This window comes from Tachypleus tridentatus, chromosome 10, assembly GCF_004210375.1.
Source record: "Tachypleus tridentatus isolate NWPU-2018 chromosome 10, ASM421037v1, whole genome shotgun sequence".
NCBI classification, from domain to species: domain Eukaryota; kingdom Metazoa; phylum Arthropoda; class Merostomata; order Xiphosura; family Limulidae; genus Tachypleus; species Tachypleus tridentatus.
In genome coordinates, this window is record NC_134834.1 from 103966523 (window position 1) to 103993071 (window position 26549).

The window sequence follows — 26549 nt, forward strand, 5'->3', positions numbered from 1 at the left end:
AAATTTGACCAGGTATGTTTATCGATTTCGAACATTACAAGCTGTTTCACCTCAGTGAAGTACATCGGACATTATTATTTCAACGAGGATATTAAATATCTTCCTCAGTAAGGAATGAGCATTTAACCGGTGTAAGGCCAGCCAAGAAAAGACAGCGTTAGCTCAGGCGAGGTGTAACAATTTCAACTCAGAATTAATTTGCTCGTCCTGGCCTTGGATCTTTGATAAAATATTTAGTTTTTGACCAAATAGAAGCCTCAATACAGTTTTTAAGTTTGTAAAACTCTTGTATATAGACGAATATTTGTAATAAATATTCGTAACAGCCGTTAGTATTAATTGTATTGCTGTTTGTATACTAAAATATATTTGTGTTACGACAGAAAATTCTGTATATCAAATTTGTTGGCAAATATATAAAAAAATTGATACATATTAACATTTAATTAAATTATAAATCAAAATTAAAATTTCCGATAAAATTTGGAGTAGTAATACTAACATACATAACTAAATAAATCGGAGACCTGTCCGAAGTAATTTATAATACGTAAGAACTTACAGTGCTAAAATCCGACATTCGATCTCCTCTGGTAGATGCAGCATGCAACCAAATGTGGCTTTTCTAAAGAACAAACAAACAAAACTGATTTTACTGTAGCCTAATCAATCCTGTGTTTACATATTCCACCCTTCCGTAATACCGCACAGACAACGGCACTACATGTTTCCTAAGCGCCTGTCAACAGAACAGTTAAAATGCTGTTTGATTTTTTATGATAATACCAAAGCTGTTTAGGTATAAAGTGTAAAAGCTATGAATAGATTCGTTACCAGTAACCGTACGAGTAAATTCTACAGCCTTTGGTTTATTATTGATTGTTGTTACTGTAAAAATAACCTCCAATTATTTGTAATTAATATGGTAACATTTTCTGTCGTCTCTTTATCTCTCCTTGGTAGGCGGAAGATTCAGAAAGGATTACACGTACCAAGGGACTAGCAGGTAAGGGCTGCTATGGTAACCATGACATCAGACGGCAATAAGCAACCACGCCTCTTTGTCACAGACAGCGTTGTATTATTGAAGACAAAAAAAAACCAACAATGATTATATACCTCACAGCTGCTATTGCAAACTTAGTCCAATAATCGTTAACGATTCTCACATGTCGTATTGGCTCCCTGCGAGTGTGCATATCTTTAAAAACCAACAAGAACTGGTTATTCTGTTGGAGTTATTGATTTCTGAATTTTGGAAAGGTAAGTGATAACATATAGTCGTTTGTCCCATTCTGTCTAATCGTAATATCGAAGTTATTGTACCACCGTTTTGTTTCCCTTTGTCAACAAACAACTTAGTTGTTGTTTTTATAACAATTAAGTTGAATTAAAGTGGAAAACGTTTTAAAGCGTGGATATTTAAAGCTGATTAATAAAAAATGTCCTGTAAATTGAAATATTTTCAGTGAAATATGAAATAAACACGCATCGAAAAATATTATTTTATTATTTATTGGTATGAACATGAATCAACACTAATCCTCGAAATGCTGTGATTTTTAAGTGTTCAAAATAAGTATAAATTTACGTCCATTACAAAAAAATTATATTAATTTGCAACACTTTTGCCAGAAACTTTGCGAATTGGTATAAAGTTCTTGTAATACATGTGTGTTTTTAACTTATTTTCAATACGTTTCTTCAATTATTTCATTATTTTTCCACGTCGTGTGGTCTTTTCTGCTATGTTTTTTTTTTATTAATCGAACTGTTTTTATTGCACAAGACATTAGTATTAGGCCTATTACATTATTATCCAACCACACTCAATTAGAAGAATGTATAATAATAGTATTCCAACCACACGCAATTAGAAGAAAGTATAATAATAGTATTCCAACCACACTCAATTAGAAGAATGTATACTAATAGTATTCCAACCACACTCAATTAGAAGAATGTATAATAATAGTATTCCAACCACACTCAATTAGAAGAATGTATAATAATAGTATTCCAACTACACTCAATTAGAAGAATGTATAATAATAGTATTCCAACCACACTCAATTAGAAGAATGTATAATAATAGTATTCCAACCACACCCAATTTGCCATATCCATTGCCGAAAAAGCATTTCGTTCAATCCAGAAATCTTCAGACCGGCTAGGATACAAAAAGCACAGCAACAATCGTTACAATGTACTTTTTAAACTGACATATAATTATAACAATTGTACTTGTTATAAGACATGTATTAGGCCTGTTAAATGGCTTATTTAAAGTGTTCCTACTATTGTATGAGGGTTTATAACACCAAAAATTCGGGTTTCGATACCAGTAGTGGGCAGAGTAAAAATAACGCACTGTGTAGTTTCGTGCTCAACAGCACTCAATAAAAAGATATGTCACAAGACATAAGCTTATCTCTACTTTCCAAGACAGAAGAAAATGCACAATTTATTTTTAAAGGGAACGGATGCGAATTGCAAATATTTTAGTAGCATGAATTATTTAAAGCCATTAGTCACGTTGATTGAATAGCTAAGTCAAGTAACTCTTCTGATGTTGCAATTGAAACTATATTTTCCCTTTCTAGAAACGTTTAAGTCCACGATTGTGTTTTTGCAGGATATAAGTAACTTTTTTCAGGTTTTTCTCCCGATTGCTTAGCTTTTCCAAACTTGTTTTGTAAAATATTCTATCCAATCATTTCAAGCACAAATACGCGTTGAGAAAATTATTGTGTCGATAGTTGCATCTGTACTGAGGATGTTGAAATTGAACTAGTTATCTAAATATTATAACAATCACTCTTAAATCTGGATAGAAGTTCAAACACTGGTACATAGTGATTCCAAAATTCTCACGTGATAAGTGAGTGAAATTCGTTTTACAGGTTCGTTTGTGACATAACAGTAACACATTTAATTTGTTAAACATTTTCTTGGCGTTACCTTAGTTCAAAGTAATTTTGTTTGTCTTTAATAGTTAGGCTCTGAACTACGCAATGGGCTCTGCCCATCACGGGTATCGAAACCCGGTTTCTAGCGGTGTTAGTTAGTCTGTAGACATATCGCTGTCCCACTGGGGACATGTAACAAGTACTATGCATTAATTTCTTAGTATATTATAATGAAATATAGTACTGTGTATAAACGTTAGTCAAAATTTAGATTTCGTGCTACTTCCAGAGAACAGTGGAAAGTAAATAACATATAAAACATCAAAATATTATTAATCTTCATGTTTAGTACGACAGAAGCTCAGTGGAAGTGACTGAGTTCAGGTACCAGTTAGTATTGTATGTGTCCTCTTTTTGTTTTAATAACTGTAGACAGTGTATCAGGCATTGTTGCAACATACTAACCAAAGTGTCCTTTGGGATTTTACTCCAAGAGTTTTTGTAATACACTTCCATTAAGTTTCTTTGCAACAAAATTTTGATTTGTCAAGTTTTTAATCCATCAAATTCTGATCTGATCAATTGGGTTGAGATCGGAGCTCTGTGGGGGGCATTGGATCATTTGGATTACTCACACAACTTCTTTCTTAGCTAATTAATTTCTGTACAGGTTAGATGAGTGTTTGGGGTTATTATCTTCTTGCTAATAGAATCTTCAACTAATACTTCACAAAGTACCGGGTATACCATGACGAATCAGTATCTACTGTATTTTCGCCCATTATTCCATCTATTTTCCAAATGTCTCTGCAGCAGAACACTCTCAAGCCATCCCACTCTATCTCCCATGCTTCGTGGCAGGTGCTATGCATTGAGATGGGTATCTTTTACCTTTTTATCAGTTGGACGAACAACCTATGATTTGGATCAAAGATTTCAAACTTGGTCTCATTCCTCCATAACACCAAGGCCTGGCATGGCCTAGCGCGTTAAGGCGTGCGCTTCGTAATCTGAGGGTCGCGGGTTCGCGCCCGAGTCGCGCCAAACATGCTCGCCCTCCCAGCCGTGGGGGCGTTATAATGTGACGGCCAATCCCACTTTTCGGTAGTAAAAGAGTAGCACAAGTGTTGGCGGTGGGTGGTGATGACTAGTTGCCTTCCCTCTAGTCTTACACTGCTAAATTAGGGACGGCTAGCACAGATAGCCCTCGAGTAGCTTTGTGCGTAATTCCAAAAACCAAACCATAACACCATTTTCCAATCACCAACAGTTTAGATTTTGTGGGTTTGTTTTTTTTTAGCAAATTTCAGTTTTTTCAAATATTTGGAGATCGAAGTGAAGTTTTATTTTAACTGCTACGCAACAAATATTCCATTTTCGTTGTCTTCTTCATACTGTAGATATGGACACTTTTCTATCATTTGATATGTGATTGTTTATCTTATGTTTGGGCTCGGCATGGCCAAGCGTGCTAAGGCGTGCGACTCGTAACCTAAATGTCGCGGGTTCGCATCTCGGTCGCGCCAAACATGCTAGCCCTTTCAGCCGTGGGGGCGTTATAATGTGACGGTCAATCCCACTATTCGTTGGTAAAAGAGTAGCCCAACAGTTGGCGGTGGGTGGTGATGACTAACTGCCTTCCCTCTAGTCTTACACTGCTAAATTAGGGACGGCTAGCACAGATAGCCCTCGAGTAGCTTTGTGCGAAATTCAAAAACAAACAAACAAACAATCTTATGTTTGAGATCAGTGGCAGTTTTCCTTCGACCTGGCATGGCCAGGTGGTTAAGGCACGCGAGTTCGAATCCTCGTCACACCAAACATGCTCACTCTTTCATCCATGCGTGCGTTATAATGTTACGGTCAATCCACTATTCGTTGGTGAAAGAGTAGCCCAAGAGTTAGCAGTGAGTGATGATAACTAGTTGTCGTCTCTCTAGTCATAAACTGTTAAATTAGGGACGGCTAGTGTTCAAACCAGTTTTCCTTCTGTCCTGAATGCTGCACAAACGAAGATACTCGACATCAGTATCATTGAGTTTAGGTGTTCTGTCTATTCCTTTCCTGTTTTCAAATATACCTGTTTCAGTCTCACGATTTAGGGTGAACCTGACAGTGGTAGTGCACTTCATGTCTGCAGTAATTTGTCAGAGAGTTCAACCAGCATCACGTAAAAGTTGTCAACGCTTTTTGGGCCGTGACATGACAACAAAACTAAATATATAGTGTTAAACACTGTTTCTATCAGGATTCCTTTGTAGATTGTTGTTAAATTGATTTCTGTTAACACATGCTGGTATCATATGTAGCTTCTTTCCACATAATTAAGACACTGCATGAGGTACCATGATAGTTATTTCAGACCCTAAGTTTTATCAGTACGTTCATTCAACCAGAACCCTTATGACACGTCCTTGGCACAACTACATGTGGGAATTCTAAAGAATTATGAGTATTCTCGCCCTAGCTCATTCATTTCTCAATATGAATCAGTGAATAATTACCATATTGTTGAAGTTTACATTCTCTAGACCCGGCATGGCCAGGTGGATTAAGGCGTTCGATTCGTAATCCGAGGGTCGCGGGTTCAACTCCCGGTCGCACCAAACACACTCTCCATTCCAGCTGTGGGGGGCATGATAATGTGACTGTTAATCCCACTATTCGTTGGTAAAAGAGCAGCCCAAGAATTGGCGGTGGGTAGTGATGACTCTAGTCTTATACTGCTAAATTAGGGACGGCTAGCGCAGATAGCCTTCGAGTAGCTTTGTGCGAAATTCAAAACAAACAAACAAACATATATTCTGTAATGGTGTGGAAGTATTAGGCCCATTAAGTGGAAATAATAACAGAATATTCTCCTGTCCTAACACGTACAGTACAGTATATACAAATCCAAATGAAATAGTACTTGTCTCAATTCATTGCTGTTTTTTGGAAACTTTATTATTAGCAGACTCACTCATATAAAAAACAACATGTCTATTCCATGTAATGGACCATTCTCTATACTTTTAAAGCCACTTTGGATACATTAAGGCAGATTATACAGACTGTTACCCACGTAATATGAAAACATATTAACGTACTGTTTACTACGACTGACTGAAATGTCCATGCACTTTCTAGGATTATCAGTATAGTTTATTTAGTTGTATAAAACTTTATAGAACGTAGATTTAATTTGTGTTCTTTCACATCAGTAAAGTAAAACCTGGTTGAACACAGTATTGCTAAAACATTATAATATCCTGCACAATGATTAAATGGAAAATTGTGTTTTAAAACAGTCGTTGTTGTTGTTGTTTTTTAATTTCACACATCGGTACTTAAACCAAATGACGTTTTATACGAGGCATCTAATCATTCAAACTGAAAGTTTAGTAATTCATAATAATTCATATATTACCTTTAAATGTGAAGGTAGCTTCATATGTTTTATATAACCTTTGAGTGTGAAGTTAGTTTCATGTATTTTATATAACATTTAAGTGTGAATGTGACTTCGTGTGTTTTATATTACCTTTAAATGTGAAAGTAGCTTCATGCGTTTTATATAACCTTTAAGTGTGAAGTTAGTTTCATGTATTTTATATAACATTTAAGTGTGAATGTGGCTTCGTGTGTTTTATATTACCTTTAAATGTGAAAGTAGCTTCATGCGTTTTATATAACCTTTAAGTGTGAAATTAGTTTCATGTGTTTTTTGTACACACAATATTTTATTTTTATTCTGAAATACAGTTACTAATGTCTCAACTAGACCTAGCATTGGACTTTATAACAAGAAATCAAATTAGTTTACAGTGTTATAAAATAGGGAAAATCTCCACTGTACCTCCACAACTGTCTATTATTAATTAAAATAGGGATTGCTAAATCTCCACTGCACCTCCACAACTGTCTATTATTAATTAAAATAGGGGAAATCTCCACTGTACCTCCACAACTGTCTATTATTAATTAATTGTTAGCTTCGATTCTTGACACGCTTCGCTAATCAGACTCGGTTTCTACAATATTTTCTGCCTTCTTTCGAGATGGACTAAGCCAGTATTTTTAACATGATGATGTTCGATTTTAAGATGATGTAATACGTTACATGCTGAGTAATTCCGTCAGAAGTCATGAAGGAATCAGCACGGATGTCGAAGAGTTGATTCAACCAACACCAAACAAAGAAGCAAAAAAGAAATTCACAACAATCTTGTCCAATAACATACTGACTGTTCACTCTTCATCCGACTTACTTGCAATAATAATTTTACAGTACTGAATCTGCCATAGAAGATTCACTGACGTCATCTAAAACCTTTCTACAAGAATTGCACGTCTTCCTAAAGTAAAATATTGTAAATAACTATGCAGAATTTCGCTGTTATGTTTAAGCTTTCTTTTCTTTGTCTGTTTATATTTTTAAACACGAAACCACATAGTGAGATATACCTAATCTATGCCACATCGAAAACCTGTTTCTAGCACTATATATATCTTCAGATAGACCACTGAGTGGCTCCAGGAATCGAGTAATAAATGATGCATTATGAACACAAAGAGCTGTCTGTGGACTGCGCATCATGGATATCTAAAACTGGCATCTAGCGTTGTTAGTCTTAAGATATACCATTGTGCCATTAGGACGCCAGAAACGTAGTCACATTGTAATGTTTTTTTACAAATATTAACAACTTCCATGTGTTAAACTTCCACACCACAATAAAGCTATATTACTTTTTCTCATAATGGATTAACGTATTTTAACGCGCCAAAAAACACAGTAAAGACGAGACGATGTATTGATAAAGGTGTAAGTCACACGAAACATTAATTACATGTGATGTCATTCTATAATGTAGGAATGTAAGCTGGGGTTGTTCACAATAAACATTCTCATGACACTCTTTACAACTGATTAACAGGTTAAAGTTTAAAGTGAAATAAACTGTGAGTTACCTTCATTAAATAGGTCAATTTAAGAGCCAAGGTAGCAGTACAGACCTGCAATCTTTGTTGTAGAGGTTATGTGTGTGTTGTGTTTTCGTTTTCCGAAGACATACCGCTGTACTAGCATGGGGCAAGTAGAGGTTGTAACATGGGGCTCTCGTTGGACGAGATACACAAGTGGGCTCTGTCGATACGAAATTAAACACGACAATAACCAGGTTCTTTCCGAAAATATTCAGGCTCAAAAAATGCTTTTCTATGGCACATTTAACGATGGTGAATACTGACAGAATTCTCTCAATGACAAAGATTTCCTTTATTCAAAACGTTAAACATTTATATTTACCGTCATAGTTGATGTTTACTTCAAAAGATGGCAGCAGATTATCTGTACACAAAGGAATGTAGGTCTATCTTGAGCATGTTGTTGTTGCTTTTTAGCACAACGTTACAAAATGGGGCTATCAGCGCTGTGTCAAGGACGCGTAATCGAATTCTGGATTTTACTGTTGTGGATTAATAAACATACTGCTAACTGAACGGGGAACACCTCGTAAGAACAGTCTCTTTTTCAGTGATGTCGAGAAAACCCACTTGTAGAGAAGTATATATGCAAAAACGGCTCTTTTGGGTTGAGAAAATATTTTACATAGAAGAGCGAACAACGTTTCGACCTTCTTTGGTCATCGTCAGGTTCACAAAGAAAGAGGTAACTGACCGAAATTATATATTCAAACATCTAATACCGCCCTCTACATTCCGACACTCAATTACACAACCCTTTCCAAACATGTGGTCAGCTTCCGGTCAGTTACCTCTTTCTTTGTGAACCTGACGATGACCGAAGAAGTTCGAAACGTTGTTCGCTCTTCTATGTAAAATAGTTTCTCAACCCAAACGACCCGTTTTTGCATATATAGAGTCTCTTTTTGTAAAGGTAGAGACCTATGACCTTTCAGAAGAAGAAAACTGCAAAACTCAAAATGTAAAACCACAAGTTTCCTTCTATTTCCCCCCTTGACCCTTCATGCCAAATCTGGTGAAGACCCATTTACAGGAGGGGGCAGAGTAGTGGTAAAACGTGCAAAAAACGCCTGTAAAAAAACTCAAAATGCAAAAAAAGTGGTAATACGTATGTATTTCCCCATGGAACCAATGAACCTCCATACCAAATAAGGATATGAGGTAGTAATAAAAATCGTTCCTTATTAAGACAGCAGTTGAGTCTAATGGCTGAAACCAAATCGTAACGTAACAACTGATGTTTTTCTTTTAGACCTTATTTTATAATATATTTCATCAGATCATCTTTCTGTCTTCCATACCTCCCTGGACAAGACCAGATGATAAGACTCTTGAAAACCATGGCTCAATAAGGTACCTTTTCTATGCATATAAACATGACTAATAATCCTTTTGTTTTATTCGTAAATATTCAGCAGTTCGTTCTCACTATGTACGCAACTTATCTGCTCTTAGTTTTATACGGAGGTAGTAACCATTTTTATTTCTTGGTCACTATAGAAAAATGTGCTTCTTTCGCAGCATTACTATCATATTATATGTCGTCTTGACAATGAACTCAATAACGTTGAAATAAAACTCAAACAAAACTCTAGGAATCTCTTATGTGTGACTGATTGTCTATTATCGCAAAGAGAAGTTACTTGGGATAAAGACAATACGAGAATATGAAGTTACTTGGGATAAAGACAATACGAGAATATGTAGGTTTTTTGGGTTATTTTTTCTGGCAAACTTCTAGCTACCTACGAACGAGGGACGCAGCTGGTCAGATGTAGTTTATTAGTAAACCTCAAACAAACGGTGGTCCCTTGAGTTTTTTAAGAGGTATTTTGTGTAAGGGGAGTCCAGTTTTACACCAGAAGGACTTCGAGTTTCTCTCTTGCCAATTTCCACGTTACTTCTAGTATTTCGACGTAAACCTTTTTAAGAGTTCTTCCAAGAAAGATTTTAAGAACAAAATTATTTGTTCTCATTGTTCAAAAGATTTCGAGGGACTAGATTGATCCCATATACAAGACTAGTTTACAAAAGTTATATTATGGAAAGAAATCGAACGGGAAAATTTTCTAAAATTTGTGTTTCTATTTTAAACTTCAAGATATATATTTTTTTATTTTTAATAATGTTACTCACACACGTATGAACGTGTCTATGTTATTGGTATACTATGGTAAACATATAAGCTTTGAATACTTTAGTAGCGTTATAATGTTATTTTGTGAATATTTATTTCATCACAAAGGTTTTCAATGGTTACCTTTTTATGGATCACGTGGTGAGGAATTTGTTCTCTTATAAAACTAAAATCCAGGTTTCGATTCACAGTAGTGGATACAGCAATTATCGCTGTGTGACTTTGCTCTCAAACACAGCTGTACAGCACTCTGGTGAATGTTTGTAACTGTTATTCAACTGTTGATTCGTAGAATAAATTAACAGATCAATTTGTAACGTGAAAATTTAACTTTTGCCTACGGACAGAACAAGAATTTAAAAAAAAAATTATTTTAGTTTTTGAAACGCATACTAGGTTTTGATAGGCTTAGGTGGCACTATCACGCAGATACAATAGGGTAAGGATACAAAAAACCGTTATACGTTCCACTGGGCAGCGTAATTACAATATTAGGCCTAGGAATAAGAGCAAGTCAAACTCGTCTGTTGGGTAGAGGAAAATTTAAACGAGTACAATTTTACACCTGAATAATGGCTAATACCACATTGTTTAATAATAAAGAAAGCTTCTTTGATTTTTCCTCTATATATATACATTATTTTCTGTGTCATTTTTTTCATTTTAAGAGCACAAAAACAAAACAGAAGAGGCTTTAAAAAATCCGAAACACTCCATAAACACGGCACAAAAAAATAAATGACTTGTTTCAGTCAGGTCGTTTAGTAAAGAACACTTTACTAAGTCTGGTAAGTAATATTAAGAACTTCTGCTAACTCTACGGTTGACACACACGTTGTACATCAATGTAAACAGAATGTTGCATTAAATAAACGTCTTTCACGTTGATGCTCAAATACAATGTTATTTTTTTTTTTGCTACCGAGATTACGGACAACATAAACTCATACAGCAACAACATAAAATATCTTTATAAAACATCAGAACGATACATCTTTCTCACAAAGCATCAAAGTGATATCATCATACAGTATTAGACCTTACATGGCTTGGTGATTAAGGCGCTCATCTCACAGTCTCCGAGTCGTGGGTTTGAATCCCGACCCCTGACATACTCGCCTTTTCAGCTGTATAGTCGTTATAATGTGAAAGTCAATTTCACTTTTTGTTGGTGGAAGTGACCCTACAGTGGTTGGTGTTAAATGGAATCCTTATCTTTCTAGTCTTTCTCTTCAAAAGATCATCTGCTTAATAACCTGAAGAATCACAGATCATTCCAAAATTGGTTTTCATACTGAATTAGTTTGTTATTATGGTTTCTTTTGTAAAAGTTAACGAAATAAGGGGTAAGATTGGTCAGATTAAAACCATAGGAAATTAGTTACTTACTCTGGTAGATTTAATATCAGAGAACGACAGAAGGGGTTAGACTGGTGTAACGAATTTACTATTGTACATTTATTTCAATATCTGAGCTTGTTTCAGTTTAATATGTATTTATAAGTGCATGTAACGTATATTGTTAAATGGGTATTGCGAAAGTCCCGTCTGTTCTCTAAATTTGTAGAAGATTCGGGAGCGTAAGAATCAACAATGTACGATGTATGTAAAATACATACATTATTACTGTCAGCTGACTTTCCGAGAATCTCGCCTAATGAATATGAAAGGTAGCCATCGCAACACGCGGTGAGACAATTTTAATATTGTTAGTTCGCTGCAGTCCTTATACAATAAACCTCGGTAGCTGTAATTATGTTAAACGCTTACTAATTGAAAAATTACAAATATTTGATTAGAAATGTTTATATATCTCGAACATTACAAACCGTTCAACTTCAGTAAATAAACTTCGGACGTTAGTATTTCTACGAGGGCATTAGATATCTTCCTCAATAAAAAGTGAGCTTATAAACCGTGTGAGGCCAGCCAAGAATAGAGCTAGCTAGCTAAATGATCAAGATAGGTGTACCTGTCCATCAACATAAAATTAAATTACTCTCCGTGAACCGTCGATAAAATATTCAGTTCCAGACCAGATGAAAGACTCAGTATTGTTTGCAAGTCTGTAAAACTATTGTATATAAACCATTATTTGTAATAACTATTTGTGATGATCAGTATAATAAATTAAATTGTTGTTTTTTATATTAAAATATATTTGTGTTAAGAAAGAAAATAATGTGTCAATTTTGCTGGCAAATATCATAAATTTGGTACATACCGATATTAAATTAACTTCTAAATTAAAATTAAAATGTCCAGCTATTTTAAATCGTAATACGTAACATAATAAATCGAAGACTCGTCCGGGATAAATTATAATACATAACATAATTAACTGAAGGCTCGTGTACGAAATCTGATCCAAAGACAATATTCACTCTAAATTCAAATCATAATCTAATTATATGTATCAGTGCCAACAATTGCTTGAAATTGCCAAAATCTTAGAATTAGAAATTTAAAAAATATCAATGAGACAAAATTCACTGATAGACTTATTATTTAATTACTAATCAATGATGTGTCTCCACTGGCCAATTATAATTGAGTGATAAAATAAGTTAGAAATCCAGTTAAAACTCAATCAAACCGAGCTTGAACAAGCCCGCTTCAAAACTGAGAGAGAGAAAGCCCGTATTGAAGCTAAAAGGCAAAAATAAATGTCTCGAGACCGAACAAGCTCCTATCGAAACATAAAAGTAACAATCTCATATCAAAGCGGAAAGAGAAAGTAAACTTTTATAGGCCAAACGAGCCAATATCGAAGCAGAGAAAGAAATTAGGCTTAATGAAATGGAAATTGGAGTAAACTCTGATCGATCAACGCAAAATGACACTTTAACACTTAAAACCAATTTTTATAGCAAGATATGACTGCCATCTCAGCAAAAACCTGTACCTGTTTAGTCCAATAAAGTTGAAGATTTTTCTAAAAAATTCAGCTCATCTAGTTCAAAATCATCTGACAGCCAGAATAAAACTTCATCAAAATCGTTAAGGCTTCGTCTACCATTTCTGTCAACAACTAGTTATGTCATGTCTGATTGTTAGTCTTTGAATAATGAAAAGGAAAAGAGGGCAGCACTCGGTGCATTCGTGTTCACATATGCACCAGATCATTCAATGATGTTGATTTGATGTAGTTAAGGAAGAATTAAGATCTTTTGTTTCTGTGACAATGACACTGCTAATTCCACCTATTTTACGTGATACTTTGAGGACTAACTCATTGTTGTTAGAAGGTATGCTGCCTTTGAGTTGGAGGTTTGGCCACCAGTGAGTCTATTATTGCCCAAGGAATCGAGTGGGGCTTTGTTAATATTTCTCTTCGTAACACTTATTTAACACCAGACTTAGTTTATAGTTGGAGTAAGACCTACTCTGCCAATTAAAGGTGTAACATTGTTATTGAAAAACTATTTGCTAGGGAAAAGTTGTTTGCCGACCCAAGATGGTTAGTGAGCTAATCATTGTTTCATCTAAAGATGATATTGTTGTTAAGGAGAATCCAAACATGTTTCACACATGTGCTGTGACTCGAGCTCAGGATAGGAAATTAAGCCAAACACAAATGACAAACATGTATTCAGAGGAGGATATTATAGATTTGTCTCAGACATTTTAAGATCCAACGAGTATCTTGTGAGCAATGGTCCTACTGGTAATTCATTGGTGAGTGACAATGATGAACGTGAGAGATCTGGTTACTCTGGTGAAGTTCTATCTGCTCGAAGTAAACTGACTGCTGAGCAAGAAAGGGGTACAAAAATTTCTTTACTATTTAAATATGCATTCCCAGAGAATGATCTGGAGGAAGTTCCATATGATTACTTTTTCCAGAAATGATATATTCACGAGAAAATGAAGACCATCAAATGTACCAGCTTCAGAGAACTGGACTGTAATTTATCAAATTCTTGTTCCGAAAGTATATCATTCTGAAATATTGAAAGTTGTTCATGAGGTGTCACCCTCACTTACAGGTGTCAATAAGACGTGTGACAAGATCAGGCAAGATATTCCTCAGTTTTGTAAAACTTATAATACCTGTCAATTGGTCGGAAAACCTAACGAGAAAAATTCCTCTTGTTCATTTGAAATCTATCCCGGCTTTTAAAGAACCCTTTAGTCGTGTGATTATTGACTGTGTTGGGCCTTTACCAAAAACTAGATCAGGAAACCATTATTAGTTGACTATTTTGTGTGAATCTACTCAATACCCTGAAGCTATCTCCCTAAGAAACATTTCAGCCAATAAAATTTCGAAGACTTTGATTAATTTCTTTACTTTTATCAGCTTGCCCAAAGAAATTCAATCTGATTAGGGATCACATTTCATCTCTGTGTTGTTTCAACAGGTTGTTTACTAACTTGATGCTAAATAGATTAAATCTAGTGCATCCCAAAACGAATCATAAGGTGTTCTTGAGAAATTTCATTCAACTTGAAAAATATTATGCTGACTTACTGTTTCGATAATGAGAAGGGTTGGGATGAAGGAGATCATTTATTATTATTTACTGTTTATGAGTCAGTTAAGGAGTCGTTACGATTTAGCCTGTTCGAGTTGGTGTTTGGTTATTTACTGTGTGGTCATTTGAAGTTGGTGAAAAAAGAATGGTTGAGAGGTGACATTAAAGAAGTGCACTTACTAGATTATATTTTCAAGTTTCTGTTCAGACCTCCAAGTGACGTTTGTGAATTAGTTCCAGAAAATTTGAAGTTATCCTGAGCTAGAATAAGAAACTTTCATGAAAACAAAGCTGAAGAATTCAAGTTTTGTCCTGGTGATATGGTATTAGTATTGTTACCCACTATGGGACATCCGCTCAAAGCAAGGTACCATGCACCCATGAGGTTATTCGGAAAGTCAATGGGTTAAGTTATGTTGCAAAGACACTTTGTTGTCAAAAGACTACCCGGTTGTGTCATTTTAATATGTTGAAGCCCTATCATATTTGATATGCTTCTGAAAACACTGTGACCATTCAGTGTTCTCCTGATACTGATGACAGTCTCTTTGACTCAGACACTCGTAAGTTTGAAAATATTGGAGATGAAAGCAACGTCAAACTGAATAACACTGACATTCTGGCTAATTCTGGTTTAAAATTCGATCACTTTCCTCTCTGAAAAGAACGTCAAACTGAATATTACTGACATTCTGGCTAATCCTGATTTAAAACCCGATCACTTTCCTCTCTGAGGAGGAACGTCAAACTGAGTAATACTGACATTCTGGCTAATCCTGATTTAAAACTCGATCACTTTCCTCTCTGAGGAGGAAGGTCAAACTGTTAGTTTACTGATTGAACGTTCTTAGTCACCAATATTATTATTCATTATTTAAGTATAGATGGTGCTTCTACTGTGAAACAACGTCTCTATTTTGTGAGCCTCATCAAGGCTGATGAAATGCGTAAAGAAATATCTTATATTCTGGAAGATGGTGTTATAGAACCCAGTAAAAGTGATTGGTCTTCACCTTGTGTACTGGTTCCTAAATCTTATGGTTCAGTTAGATTCTGTTCAGACTTTCGTAAAGTAAATGTTTTGATAAATATACATTTCTATCCCATTCCAAGAATGGAGGATTGTATTGATAAAATTGGAAAACCCAGATGTATCACAAAATGTGATCTGCTAAAGAATACTGGGCTGTTCTTGTAAGTCACTGCCCCCAGTGGCACAGTGGTAGGTCTGCGGACTTACAACGCTAAAAACCAGGTTTAGATACCCGTGGTGGGCAGAGCACAGATAGCCCATTGTGTAGCTTTGTGCTTAATACCACAAAACATCTTAGTGACAAAATAAACATCTGCTTTTGTTACTTCTGATGGATTATACCAGTACAGTGTAATGATGTTTAGGATGAAAAATTTTCAGGCAACTTATCAGAAAATGATGAATCAACGTCTAAACAATCTGTCAGATGTTGGAATTTATCTTGGTCATATTTTAATTTACAGTAACACCTAGAAATAACACTTGTGTGTATTGTGGTGTTTTTGAGAGGCTTAAGAAAGCCAATCTCACAATGAGTTTGTCAAAAAAGCGACTTTTGTGAATCCAAAGTTGTTTACTTAGGGACATCTAGTAGGTCACAGTCAAGTTTCTCCATTTAAAGTCAAAGTTAATTGCATTGTGGATTTTCTAATTCCTACAAACAAGAAAGATGTGATGAGATTTTTGAGAATCGCTAGTTATTACAGTAATCTTTAAAAATATTTTGACATCACTGTACCATAAACAAATGTATTGAAGCAAAATCAGAAGTTCAAGTGGTGTAAAACACACCAGTCTGCTTATGGTAATGTCAGATCTTTATTGTGCACTTACCTTGTATTGATGGCACTTGACTTTGATAAGTCTTTTGTATTAACTATTGATGCCAGCTATTAGTACACTGACACCATTCTATTACAATCAGATGACACAGATAATGAGCACGCTGTTTCTTTGTTTGTTTTTAATTTAACTTGAAAAAGAAACAATTCATTCATGTAAAAACAAAATTTGGCTTCAGTGTTAGTTTTAGAATATTTCAATAGGTATGTATCAGGATATTTCAATAGGTATGTATCAGCACCTCAACAACCTATTATCATTTACACTGATCAAAACCCACTGACGTTTTTCAATCACATGATTTGTGAACACGTGGTTTTTAAATTGGAGTTTAGCACTACAAGAGTATGGTATGAAGACAATCCATATCGTAGGGTTTGATAGCATCTGTTCTATGCACTTTTATGATCATTAGGATATTCGTTTTGATTGTGTTATCACTGCCATAATGCTTGAAATTGTATAATTCTTTGACAATGTGTTATGTTTAACCTATTGTTATCAATGTACGTACAATGCTGGCCTAAATCTTAAGGTCAATGAACATAAAGAAAGAATATGCATTTTGCGTTGTTAGACTCAACCACTTCTTTGAGTAGAGCTTCGAAAGATGAAAATAAGAAAAGGGAAAATAAAACAACAACACGTTTTTAGTATTTACTACGGAAAATGTGAACACTATAAAATTAGCCTAAATACTAGCTAGTCAAAAGTTTAAGATCATACCAAAAAGAAGTCCTAAACAGGGTAGAAAATGCTCAATAAGAGGTCTCATTAGTGAATTGCACGGCTGTCATTGCGAATAACTGCAAACATTCACTTTGGCATGGTCGATATAAGCGTTTGTAGAAGGCTAGCTGGAATGTTATTCCAAGTGGTGAAGATAGTTTTACGAAGATCATGCTCTATTTGGAATTGACGTCCATTTCTATAGACTTCCCTTGCCATCCACCCCCAAACATTTTCAAAGGGATTAGGTTCGGGCCAACACATTGGATGGTTCAAAAGAATCACGTTATTCGCCACGAAAAATTCCTTTGTCCTGCGGGCATTGTGGATTGCAGCGTAGTCCTGTTGAAAGATCCAGCCATTTCCACACAAGCGAGGGCCTTCAGTCAATAAGGATTCTCTCTCCAACATGCCAATGTAGCCAGCTGCTGTTTGACACTCTTGTATAACCTGAAGCTCCATTGTTCCATGAAAGGAAAAAGCACCCCAGATCATGATGGAACCTCCTCCACTGTGTCATGTAAAAAAATGTCTCCGGTAGGATATATTTATCGTGCCAGTAACGTTGGAAGCCATCGGGACCTTCCAGGTTCAATTTTTTCTCATCATAGAACAAAACCTTCATCCACGTTTCTACGTTCCATATTTAGTGCTTCTCAGCATCGTTTAACCGAGCTTTTTCGTGGCGTGGCCTTTGAAGACGTTTACGGTTTTTAAAGCCTTTCTCTCGTAGGTGACGTCTTATTGTTCATGAGTTGCATTCTGTGTCCGTAAGGGCCTTAATCTGGTTTGACGATCGGCTGGTGTCTTGTCGGACATCCTGTCAAATCCTCCTGCTCAACGCCGGCGAAATTTTCATGGGCCGACCACTTGAAATTCTAGATCCTTATCTCTCAGAGTCTTTTAAGAAATTTGCAACAGCAGTTTTACTACGCCCAATCTCACCAGCAATGGCACGTTGAGAGAGATCTTGCTTTTGCAACTCGACAATTCTGCCACATTCAAACTTTGTCAGTTTTTTACCCTTTGCCATGTTTTTACCCGATGTTACACAGGAGATGTCAGTGGGAGATGTTACACGCTAATGCTTAAACACAAATCACTAAATTTCGTTACGTGTTTACCGATTAACGCTTCGTTTCAGTATGGTCTTAAACTTTTGACTAGCTAGTATTTAGGATAATTTCATAGTGTTCACATTTTCCCTATTAAATGCTAAAAAGCTTTTTATTTTTCCTTTTCTTAGTTTCACCTTTCGAAGTTCTACTCAAATAAATGGTTGAGTCTAAGAACTCAAAATACATATTTTTTCTTTATGTTTATTGGCCTCAAGATTTTGGACAACAGTGTATATATATATATATATATATTAGTTAAAAATTGTCTAACGCCAACTTGCAATTTTCTAACGAGGAAGGTGTAACGGATTTACTGTTATATATTTATTTTAATACATGTGTTTGTTTCAGTTTAATATATATTTAAAAATTATGTAACTTGTATTGTTAAATGTGTATTGCTAAATTCCCGCCTGTTCTCTAAATTTGTAGAAGATTCTCGAGCGTAAGAATCAACAATGTACCATGTATGTAAAATATTAATGATTGCCAGTATTACTACCAACTGACTTTTTCGAGAATCTCGCCCAATGAGTATAAAAGATAGCCATCGCAACACAAGGGGAGACAGATTCTGTTTGCTTGTTTATTTTGAATTTCGCGAAAAGCTATACCAGACTATCTGCGCTAGCCATTCTTAATTTAGTAGTGTAAGACTCGTGGGAAGGCAGCTAGTCATCACCACCCACTGCCAACTCTTGATCTTCTATTTTTACAACAAATAGTGGGATTGACCGTTACATTATAACGCCCCCAAGGCTGAAAGGGCGAGCTCATTTGATGTGACGGAGATTCGAACCTGCGACCATCGAATTACGAGTCGAGCGCCTTAAACACCTGGTCATGCCGCACCTTAACGATAGAAGGTAAAAGATTGTTCCAGATTGTTCCAGTTAACTATAGAAGGGATGAGATTGGTCAGATGAGAACCATAATGATTTAGTTAGTTTCTATAATAGATTCAGTATGAGTTAACCAAAGAAAGGATGAGGTTGAGCAGATAACAATTATAATGAATCAGTTAGTTTCTATGGCAAATTTAGTATCAAGTATAGAAGGGATGAAGTTTGTCAGATAAGAACCATAGTGAATCAGTTAGTTTCTATGGTAGATTTAGTATCAAGTACAGAAGGGATGAAGTTTGTCAGTTAAGAACCATAGTGAATCAGTTAGTTTCTATGGTAGATTTAGTATCAAGTACAGAAGGGATGAGATTTGTCAGATAAAAACCATAGTGAATCAGTTAGTTTCTATGGTAGATTTAGTATCAGGTACAGAAGGGATGAAGTTTGTCTGATAAGAACCATAGTGAATCAGTTAGTTTCTATGGTAGATTTAGTATCAAGTACAGAAGGGATGAGATTTGTCAGATAAGAACCATAGTGAATCAGTTAGTTTCTATGGTAGATTTAGTATCAAGTACAGAAGGGATGAAGTTTGTCAGTTAAGAACCATAGTGAATCAGTTAATTTCTATGATAGATTTAGTATCAAGTACAGAAGGGATGAAGTTTGTCAGATAAGAACCATAGTGAATCAGTAAGTTTCTATGGTAGATTTAGTATCAAGTACAGAAGGGATGAGATTTGTCAGATAAGAACCATAGTGAATCAGTTAGTTTCTATGGTAGATTTAGTATAAAGTATTGAAGGGATGAGGTTGCTCAGATCAGCACCATAGTGAATCAGTTAGTTTCTATGGTAGATTCAGTATCTGTTAACTACAGAATGAATGAGACTGATTCCATTAGATAGGTTGTCAAGCATCTTTTTGTTTAAAATGTTGTTCCTAAAACTTTCTGTTTGTAATGGGTAAATAATAAGAGTGTAGCCCAATATATTTTATAAAGACTTTAACCTACGATACACAGTTCGAAAGAATCCTAGCTTGTGAATGAGGGAGTGCACTTCTTTGTGTCAAAGTCGACAATGATTGCACTTCTCTTTAATAAAATCAATAATGATTGTTCTGTTCTAGGATAAAGTCAATAATGATATGCTCATTTCCCACTTATTAAATGCAGCGTTGTAATTTTCAGAAAGACACAATTTGCTTTATTTTTGTTTCTACTTGTGAGTATGTTTGTTGTTCGTGTTGATAAATTCGGACAGTATCCATAAGAGTGTTTATTACAGTTTATACACACAAGCGCGAGGTGGCCTTATGGTGGAGTTCTAGATTTTAGAGATGGTGAACTGAGTTAGAATCCGTGTCATATCACGAGATATTTCCAGCACTTCAAACTGTGAGTGCGTTATAAGAGTGATAATCAGTTCTTTAGCGTAGATGGTGAGTAGTAAGTTGATGCTGATTCGCTGTCAATAGTTTAAAGTTATGACAAGGCAGTTAGTCTTAAAAGATTTGCCATGAGTACAAGTACTATGCACCTACAAGGAATGTATGGAAACAATGGAAACAAAATTTCTGAATAATCCGTTTCCTACTTAAGTAGGTGCTGTTTAAGAGAAGAAATACTGTAGGTATACCGACAAAAAAAATATAATTATTTGTTGAATGATTATACATATCACATTCTCAAAAGGAATGGTTGTACCTTTCTAGTTCGTAAACCTGTTAAATTCATTGTAAAGAGGTCCTATGTTCGCGATAGTCTTATTAATGTTATATTTTAGAGAAAATAGCACTAAAAGTAACCAATTCAAGTAAAAAAATGATAAGAATAACAATGTATTTTAACTTAACTACGGCTATAAAGTTCTATATTAATTTGTAAAGTCTTGAGTAAAAACAATTGTTACTACTAAGGGTATCTTACATTGATCTTCCAGTAATGGTTCCAAATGATATAGGCCCGGCATAGCCATGCGGTTAGGAAGTTCGACTCGTAATCTGAGGGTCGCGGGTTCGAATCCCGGTTGCACCAAACATGCTCGCGCTTTCATCCGTGGGGCGTTATAATGTAATGGTCATTCCTACTATTCGTTGGTAAAAAGGTAGCCGAAGAGTTGGCGGTGGGAGGTAGTGACTATATGTCTTGCATTGCTCAATTAGGAACGACTGGCGCAGATAGCCCTTGTGTAGCTTTGCGCAAAATTCAAAACAAACAAATTATCCAAATGATGTTCAAAATATATCAATGAATTTAAAACTTTAGAAACAAATATCAATAAAGTGGTGAGTTTCTTCATATAAAATGTTGTAACATTCTGAACCACGGAATTAATTTCACATGTAATAAGGGTCGTATACCTAACAGTATAACAGGTGCTGGACGTTAAATAAGAACTGAAATAGGTTATTTATTCTTATGTCATCAATAAGACAAGTTCGCAGGCTTAAAATTCTCTCTGCAATACTTCCACTTACGAAATGTTTTAAGTTCACTAAACAATTTGCCATCCTCAAGTATTTTTACGTCATTGGTGGGTCGAGATAAAGATAAATTACAAATGTGAAATGTAACTACCAATGACTTCATTGATACTTCTTGTTTATTATTCGAGTATTGTAAATCTTTTCTTATAGGATTAGCATCATTCAATCATAAGAACGATTGTCTGTTATTAAGCAGTTCTTTAGAGTTAGAATTACTGAATCATAAGAACGATTGTCTGTTATTAAGCAGTTCTTTAGAGTTAGAATTACTGAATCATAAGAACGATTGTCTGTTATTAAGCAGTTCTTTAGAGTTAGAATTACTGAATCATAAGAACGATTGTCTGTTATTCTTTAGAGTTAGAATTACTGAATCATAAGAACGATTGTCTGTTATTAAGCAGTTCTTTAGAGTTAGAATTACTGAATCATAAGAACGATTGTCTGTTATTAAGCAGTTCTTTAGAGTTAGAATTACTGAATCATAAAACGATTGTCTGTTATTAAGTAGTTCTTTAAGGTTGGGATTACTGAACCATAAGAACGATTATCTGTTGTTAAGCAGTTATTTAAGGCTGGGGTTACTGAATCATAAGAACGATTGTCTGTTATTAAGCAGTTCTTTAGAGTTAGAATTACTGAATCATAAGAACGATTGTCAGTTGTTAAGCAGTTCTTTAGGGTTAGTATTGCTGAATCATAACAGCAATTATCGGTTATTAAGCAGTTATTTATGGTTACGTTACTAAATCATAAGAACGATTCTGAGCTGTTTTTTTCAGTTCTTTTGTGTTATGAATCATAAAAACGATTGTTGATTGTTATGCAGTTCTTTAGGGTTAGCAAGCATTACTGAATCAAAAAAGAAATATTATCTCATTTGATTGATTGTTCTTTAACCACCATTGCGATATGCTTGAAATTAATAGAGGAATTATGTTGTCTCCTAAAGTGGAAAAAACTGAAGTAGTAAATAAACTGGTGTATTTATGAGTGCTTACTTTTGAAACATGACAAAGTGATCTAACTTTAAATACTCAGAGCCATAATGTTATGAAGTACACTGTGTTTCTAGCTTTCTAAATTTGAATTCTATAGTTGTATGAAAAGAAAGATATTGAGTCTTTAGGTGTGCGGTTTGTTAATATTATTTTGCAGTTGTGTTATTGATAAAGATGAGGATGAGGTAGTTTACGTTCAAGATAAAATCCAGCCTAATATCTTACACAGCTGTACCTGATACTTCTGATCATTAACTCAGTGTTTGTACTAAAAACGACCATTTTGCTTTCTCTTTCTTTTGTTTGTTTTTGAATTTCGCGCAAAGCTACTCGAGGGCTATCTGTGCTAGCGGTCCCTAATTTAGGAGTGTAACACTAGAGGGAAGGCAGCTAGTCATCACCACCCCCACCGCCAACTCTTGGGCCACTCTTTTACCAACGAATAGTGCGATTGACCGTAACATTATAACGTCCCCACGGCTGTGAGGGCGAGCATGTTTGGAGCGACCGGGATTCGAACCCGCGACCTTCGGATTACGAGTCGAACGCCTTAACACACTTGGACATGCCGGGCCCTTCTTCTTCTCTCTAATAAATGTTAAAATGTTGAGAAAATAGCAAATGTTAAGGAGAGATTATTCAACAAAACGACATTCGCTTCTTAATAACATTTTTAGGTTGTGACTGGAATTACACTTACAGACGTTTTGCACCACATATCCAAAATTATATTTTTTCTAGTTTGTGATATTACATTAGATAACTACAAGTCTAATGCCTCTAAGGTGAAAGTACTTTCCCAGATGTTTCCATTTATTGACAGAAGAAAACGATTTCATTAAATGGCACATAGGAAGTATATGCTGTGTGAAAATACTCGTGAGAGACTTATTACCACTTCTTATGTGACAAGTGGAAAAGTTTATAATGCCATTCGTAATTTTCTCTCTACTCTTTGTACTTTTATCACTTCTAAATGAAGAACGCCAGAGAAAATGGAGAGTTATTGGGCTTTAATTACATTTTTGATATTATTTAGTTTCTAAGCATCATGAATTTATACACTCGATATTCCAAGTTCAATTATTCCTCTGGGAAGTTCAAGCTTTCAGAAGATGAGTTTCGAAACTTGCCAATGTATTTAAAAATCCGCTCTTATCCCAGCACTAGTGGATGTCTTTATTTAAAAAAAGACGCGAGTTTTAGGGTAAACTAAAACCTCTTCTGTTCAGTTGTTTGTTTACGGTGAAAAGTATAAACTAGTAAACAAGGTTATTGGTAAGGATTGCATAGTTAGGAGTTCAGTAAGTAAAATTATTCCCAGAAATTATACAGATGAAGGAGAAGAGGATTCTGGGTGGTGATTCTACAGATGAGAGTGTAGAGACTAAGTTTATTTGCAAGATGACCGACTAAGGGAAATTATAGGCAATAATTAACCTGTTGACTGCCAAGTATTTCAGCTGTTACAATACAACTCTAATGCTTTTTTATTTTGTAACATTTTCGTGACGCCATTTTGGATCGAAAGTGAAACAATTTGTAAGTAGGCCAAATTCAAGTATGGTGCTGACATCTAGCGTTGAAGTTATGTATTATTGAAAACGAATTAACTCGTCCGTGGCACTATGTTACCCATCGGCTTGGACGAGTTATCTCGTCTACGGCACTGAACAGGTTAAAGAATAGCGGTAACAGTCTTATCTTAATAGCTATTGAAGTTAACATGAACAGTTATAAATATTTTATTTGAGCAGCAAACATTGTTTTCTAAAAATTTCAATTAATATAGAAATGTATACGATTCTGTAAATATATACATACTTGCCAATGTCAATCCTTTTATTTGTTGTTGGGGATCCATAGTCCTTAATTATACTACAGGCCCCGCACGGCCAGGTGGATGAGGCACTGGACTCATAATCCTAGGGTCGCGAGTTCGAATCCCGGTCGGACCAAAAACATGCTTGCCATTTCAGTCGTGGGGACGTTTCGGCTGTTAAAAAACAAAACTTCAGGACTTTAATTTATAGATAATTTTATAGTAAAAATAATTTTTTATTGTGTCACGTTCTGGGGCCCACCTGGATATCTCTTAAGTGTGAGTAAAAATAAAATACGTCCTGAGTAAGTATTTAGAACTAGAAGACGCCTGCGAAACATGTGCAGTTAAATAAGTATCTTTATTGCAAGAACACACCTTTAAATACAGAATTTCTAGAATAATAGAAGATAATTCTCATAGCAGACACCGAAATATAAGTTCATTTGTCTTAAGCCTATTATTAAACCTTTATTAGATACGGCCTATATTCGATAAAGTGATAAATTAACACTATAACTTGCGTATATTTTTGTTTTGTTTTTCGTTTCATTAAGGCAAAAACTTTACTGTATTTAATACTATCAATAAATAAGCTTATGATGTTTTTGATAAGCGTTTAGTCATTTGTTAACGTTATTAGGCACAAAGCGCCATTTATGCTCTGCCCATTACGGCTATCAAAACCCGGTTTCTAGCATTTTAAATCTGCAGATAACACCAATGTACCACTGGGGGGGGGGCTAGAAATGTAGTGCGCGCACATGCTACTTTAATAATAAGATACGCGCGGCGCATTTTCAGGACAGACAAGAACTGAGTATTATTGGAACACTTCTTTTCATTTGATTGTATTATCATATATTATTTCATGAGGTAATCATAAATTTAAACTTGATCATTTCTGTAAACTTATCTTTCTAATTTAATATTTTCCCGTCGAATTTTTCACCAATCTGTCAATATATATGTATATATAACTATTCCCCTCGGTTGTATTTATCTCCATATTTATGGCTACGATTATACAATAGTTCCAGGTACCATAATTTCCATTGTAAGAATTCAGCTTTCTCTGGAAAGGGCAGTTATGTACAGTTATTCAATTTTAAACCACATATGCAGATAACATTTCTACGGCTTACCCTCCGCCCGACACACACACACTGTATGTAGACACTGGCTTTCAAAACTTCGTTTCAGTAGAGCAAAGGAATAAGTCCTCTGTTGTTGTATTAGAACACGTGACAGGCACGTGATTACTCCAATCCTAATTTCTTGGTTCATTTTCCTGATATAAAGACATTGTTAATTTCAAAGTACAGTGAACCTTTAGTTTCCAAGTTTTTGTCAGTTTCCTATCCTTATTTATTATATTATTAAAGAAAACAGGAGATATGTTAAGCTTCAGTGTAATGTTGTTTTTGGTGGGGTCAAGGGGTTCTCCTTCGTGACCGTAACTTTCATTTTAGGGATGCCACTTCACTTTGGTTTCATGGGTTTGGAGATTGCTTTTTTTTTTAAACGTCGTGTGTTTTAATTATCACTGTTCAACCATCTCGCTGTGTGAATACCGTCTCTCGGAAACGGCTATATCATATTCGTAAAGGCACAAGTCTGTTCTAACAGCGTTGCATTGTCGATTAATAAAGAATTCGCCAAGAACCACCACAAACATCATATTTACTATGAGCATTTCGTATATCTGTATCTATTTCTGTTGTTAATATAATAATAACATATAAAATTAAATTTGCATCTAACGTTTGTTTGTTTAGAATTGGCCCGGCATGGCCAAGCGTGTTAAGGCGTGCGACTCGTAATCTGAGGGTCGCGGGTTCGAATCCCGGTCGCGCCAAACATGCTCGCCCTCCCAGCCGTGGGGGCGTTATAATGTTACGGTCAATCCCACTATTCGTTGGTGAAAGAGTAGCCCAAGAGTTGGCAGTGGGTGGTGATGACTAGATGCCTTCCCTCTTGTCATACACTGCTAAATTAGAGACGGCTAACACAGATAGCCCTCGAGTAGCTTTGTGCGAAATTCCAAAACAAACAAACCAATTGTTTAGAATTAAGCACAAAGCTACACAATAGACTATCTGTGCTCTGCCCATCACAGGGATCGAAACCCAATTTGTAGCGGTGTGAATTCGCAGACATACCAGTGTATCATTGA

At 35.3% G+C, this 26549-nt stretch overlaps 1 protein-coding gene across 1 annotated transcript in view; it reads left to right on the forward strand.

Moving 5' to 3' along the window:
- The first annotated feature begins 969 nt into the window (after positions 1-969).
- The window catches only part of LOC143230016 (uncharacterized), a 106973-nt gene continuing 81393 nt past the window's right edge, over positions 970-26549 (forward strand). The window contains exon 1 of the mRNA XM_076462960.1: positions 970-1263. The gene's annotated coding sequence lies outside the window, so the exon portion shown is untranslated. The remainder of the gene's footprint in view (positions 1264-26549) is intronic.